This window comes from Triticum urartu, chromosome 3, assembly GCF_003073215.2.
Source record: "Triticum urartu cultivar G1812 chromosome 3, Tu2.1, whole genome shotgun sequence".
Taxonomy (NCBI): Eukaryota; Viridiplantae; Streptophyta; class Magnoliopsida; order Poales; family Poaceae; genus Triticum; species Triticum urartu.
In genome coordinates, this window is record NC_053024.1 from 473,626,472 (window position 1) to 473,631,357 (window position 4,886).

Genomic DNA, 4,886 nt, shown 5'->3' on the forward strand with positions numbered 1-4,886 from the left:
GCAGCTTCGATGGTAGCGGACACTTCCTCCCGAAGGAGGCGGAGGTGCTCCGTGAGCGGGAGGCGATGCACCTCCGCGGACCCGTCGGCAGCCAGCAGGCGCAGCTAGCTAGAGGGCGAGGGGGTCAGCACCGGGGCCCCGCCCTGAAGCTCACCGACACACGGGGAGCCGGCCTGACGCCTCCCATGGCGCGCAGCTTCCCCATCGCGGCGTCGAGGGGAGCGGGTTCGCTCCCGGCGCGTGTCTAGCGGCGCGTCATTGGAGCGTGGCGCACGCCCGCGGCCATCTCGGCCAGCACCTCCGTGCTAATCATCGTCGAAGTCATCGGTGTCGTCGCGGCGTCTTGGCATCTGGCGGGGGTGGTCGTCCTTGCCACAGTCACGACGGCGCGGTGCAGCAGCCCTGGAGCCACCGGGCACAGCGGGCGGGGCGAGGGAAGCCCCGAGCGGGGGCGGGACGCCGTCGATGGGGCCCTTGTGCCAGAAAAGGGGCAGACAGGGAGGGCTAAACGCCTCGGTGCAGCCTTCAGAGACGTAGCAATCCGGAGGCGCGTTGGAGTGGTCTTCCACCAAGTCCAAGTGCACCAACACCTGGAAAGTGGCACCGCGCTTGCAGCCTGACGGCCTAGCAACGTTCACGAACACCTGCAGGCCACCGGACGGGCGCGTGGTGAATGTGAGCCAGATGATCTTTGGGATCAGGTTGGGGTCGGCAGTCCAAGCCCAGAGGTCGAGCATCTCGGAGTTGGTTCGAAGCGCGGAGTGGTCTTCAAGGCGGTCGAGGGAGCAATAGCGCCCGATGATGCACTCGGCGACGAACGGAGTCCAGGCGTAGTCGGGGACGTTCTCCAGGCAAAGCCGCACCCGAAAATTGAGGGCAGCACCGAAGGCGCGCTCTAGCGGGCGCCATGGCCGGATGTGGACGATGGCACCGCCAGCGCGCACCCGCCCAGCAGCGAGCGCCTCGTCGCAGTGAGCCTTGCGCTCGAACTTGACGAGGAACTCCACTGGATGGTACGGAGTGACGGCGACGTCCGCGTGGCTGAGGCGGAACTTTTTCCGGATGGCGCGGTCGACGTCGAGCGCCTCAAGGCGCCGTGGCGCGTTGATGGCCCAGACGATGGCCGCTGTCTGCTCCCACTCCAGCATGTCGCGGTTGAGGTCGAACGAGGTGGGGATGATGTAGGAATTCTCCTCCGGGCACGCATCCGGCGCACCAATGCCAGCCGAAACGCGAGTGTCGGATTTCGGGTTCCGGCAGACCCTTGAGGTTCGAACACTGGGGTGCGCGCGGAGATTTCGCCTCCTACCTACCTGCACCCCTCCGCCTCGCTAAGATCTAAGCTATGGGAAGAACGACACAAGAGACACAGGGTTTATACTGGTTCGGGCCACCATTGTGGTGTAATACCCTACTCCAGTGTGTGGTGTGGTGGATTGCCTCTTGGGCTAATGATGATGAACAATACAAGGAAGAACAGCCTCGCGAGGGTCTGTTCTTGGCTGGGGGGGACGAACTGCTAGGGGGAGTTCAGTCACCCTTCTCTCTCTCTCTTTGATTTTGATCTTCTCTTATTCGTCCTTTTTCTCTCTCTTTGCCTCTGGTCCTGGCTCTCTGTGGGTGGCTGGTCCTATTTATAGAGGCCCTGGTCCTCTTCCCAAATATCGAGCGGGAAGGGAGCCAACAGTGGCGGGCTAATTTGAAGGGGGACAGCTAGTACTAGCTATCCTGACAAAAGTAGTCTTCGCCTGCACAAAGCTCTGGTGGTGACGCCGTCTTGGGCTCCACGATGACCTCCGTCTTGCAGTCCTCCAGGTCTTGGTCTTGTTGCACCGAAATGGCAACCTTTGCCTGATGCCTCGGTACTCCGCGGCTGCGCTTGCTCCCTTTGCACCAAAGAGGAAAGGAGGACACTGCGCGGGCTGGCGCCCGCCTGGCGCCTTTGGTCATCACGGCTTGCGTCACGGGCACCTCATGAGGTACCCCGCCTTGATCTCTCCGCCTCCTCGCGAGCCAGCCTGATGAGGCCATGCTTGAGGAAGCTTCGTGTCGTCCGCCCCGCGAGGCTTGGCCCCTCGCGAGGGTCTTGGGTCTGTGTTGATGAAGATGGGTCGTGCTGGGCCCCCCTTTGAGCCACGCCGCAGGCCGCAGGCAGGCAAGTCTGGGGACCCCCGTTCCCAGAACGCCGACAGTAGCCTCCGGGCCCAAGGCGCGCCCGGACTTGGCCGTGCAGGGAGGCGGAAGGGCAAGAGCGAAGCACCGCGGGCCCTAAGATCCTGCGGCCTTGGGCGCCGCGTGGCGGTTGATTGGACGTGGGCGCCTTAGCAACCGCGCTAGTCGATAAAGGAGCGGCATCCGCCTAGGCTTTGCTTTTCGCTTTCTCCGGTTGCTGCTCAGATCCCCTTTCTTGCGCCTCTCCTTCCTTCCTCCAAAATTTCTAGATCTACTCCGACCGCGTGACCTAGGAAGCCATGGCGCCTCGTCAGCCCCCGGCCGTAGCTTGGTACTCGTCTGCCCTGGACTCGCCGAACGTGTCGGAGGCGAGCCTCGCCCGGTTGCGCCAGATGGCGGCGGCGCGGGGCATCAACGGGGCGAAGGTGTTCAAGGCCGGCTCCGCCACCCCTGAGGGCCAAGGGAGCACCTTCTATCCATTCTTCGTAAGTGCCATTGCTGCTGGCCTGGTGCCTCCCTTCTCCGAGTTCTTCTTCTCTGTCCTCCGCCATTATAAGCTACAGGCTCTGCATCTCCACCCCAACTCCGTCCTTCTCCTGGCAATGTTCGCCTATTACTGCGAGGCCCACGTAGGGGTGCAGCCCTCAGTGGCCTTGCTGCGCCACTACTTCTACCTCCGGACCTGTCGCGGTCCTGCTTCCGCGTGCTCGAGCTTCATCGCATACGGTGGCGCCATTGCCATCTCGAACCCTGGGAAAAGGATTGAGAGCTTCAGGAGCAAGTGGGTCTTGGCGGATGCTGGGCGCATCCACCCTCGGCTGATCTTGCCCATGGAGCAGCCCACGAGCTCCAGCGATTGGGGTCGAGCGGAGCTCGCGGACCCCCGCACGAAGCTGGTGTTGGAGAAGATGGACGCGGATCTGAGGCCGGCCAACATGGCGGCGGCGAAGCTGACCGGCGCGTCGCTGCTGAGGGAATTCCTGGAGCACCAGCTGGCTCCGCTTTGGCAGTACTCACTTCTGATGTGGAGGCCCCATCCGAGCCCCTCGGCCTTGGCCGACGGAGATCTGGCTGCGATCCTCCAATCTCTGGTCGGGGCGATGTGGCGAGGTTGGAGGGCGGTCCTACGCCCTTGTTCCTCCGCGACGACTGGGAGCAGGTAGTGGAGTCCATGCCCCTCTTCAATGGGGACGGGCCCGTGCCCATGGAAACTCCCGGGGAATCGGTGGACGTGTCCTCCGACGACTCCAGCGAAGAGGAGGAAGGAGGGGAGCGGGAAAAAGGGCCTGACTCCGAGGCGACTGACGGAGAGTCGAGGGCTCCCCTCCCCTGGCGCAGGTCCCGTGTTCTCCGCCTCTCTCTGAGCGATGACGACGAGGATGATGACGAGCAGGACGGCGGGAGCTTGCCCCCGATCCCAAAGAAGGACAGGACCGGGCTGATCTCCTGCGGGTCTGCCCCGGCCCCGAGGCGGACCGCAGACGCACCTTCCGCTTCCAAGCTCCCCGAGATTGACCCTTCCAGTCGGCTTTCAGGCTTCAAATTTGGCCGGAGGCCGCTCGAGCTCACTGGTGACGACCCGTAAGCGTTTGATTCTTGTCTTTATTTCTTGTTCTGCTTCTGAGGCTTGACGTCCGCATCTCTTGGATAGGCTGGCGCCCGCAGCAAAGAAGCTGAAGGGAGCTCCTGAGGTTCCATCCATGGCAGCGCCTCTGCCCGCGGAGGAGGGTGACCGCGACGCACAGGCTTCTCCTGCCCGGTCGTCCTCGCGAGGCCTGGCTGAGCCGGCTGGGGCGAGCTCAGCCCCCACGGCCCAAGTGACTCCCGAGGTGTCCTTGCCTGCCGCCGCCAATACAGCCGCTGGGGCGCAGCAGACTCCGCCTCAGGATGATGTGGCCGCGCTGCCGCCTTCTCCTCCTACTCCACCGGCTGCTGTCTCTCCGACTCCTTCTGCCGTTCTGGATCGTGCTGCTGCTGAGCTGGACCGACTGCGGGAGGATCTTCTTGGCGCCGACCCTCGCTTGGTGGCCGGGCGCTTGGAGCTGGCTTCAGGATGGGTTCGCTCCGACGCCTCGATTCGGGCGGCGCTGGTCCAGGCCTCGACAGCTTGCGATGAGGAGAAGCAGGCCGTCCTTGAGGCGAAGGCTGCTCATGACGCAGCCCTGGGGGAGGTGGTCGACGTCCGTGGTCGCTGCAAGGCACTGGAGGACGAGCTGCAAGGCCTGCGGGACCAGCTCGCGAAAGAGGCCCGCCTTCGCCAAGAGCAAGAAGAAGGCGTGAAGGCTCGCGAGGCGGCCGTCAAGGAGAGGGAGGTCAACTCAGGAAGCGCCGCGACCGCCTAGGCGCGCTGGAGCAGGAGTTGGGGGCGAGGAAGGCCGAGCTGGACGACAAGGCCCTGGTTCTTGCCGAGGACCACGTGGCCTTCATGGAGATGGAGGCGAAGGCTCGCTCCTCGCCGAGGACGCTTTACGACAGCGGCCTGGAGAGCCCGCTGGCTGGCGCCGAGGACGGCCCCGCCAAGCTGCTTCCCTTCCTGGTTCATGCTCTTGAAGATGTTGCCCTTGGCCTTGGCCCCACGGCCGAGGCGCGTGTCCTGTCTTCTGCGGCACTGACGCGGGTCCTCACCCACATCTACCTTCGCGGATCCCGGCATCGACCTCGACAGCCTGCTGGAGCCAGTAAGCGGCGAGCGTGCCGCTGCCGCTGCCGAGGCC

At 64.3% G+C, this 4,886-nt stretch overlaps 1 pseudogene; it reads right to left on the minus strand.

Annotated features, from left to right (window-relative positions):
• Nucleotides 1-305: 305 nt before the first annotated feature.
• On the minus strand, nucleotides 306-1,226 carry LOC125546877 (annotated as a pseudogene).
• Nucleotides 1,227-4,886: the final 3,660 nt, after the last annotated feature.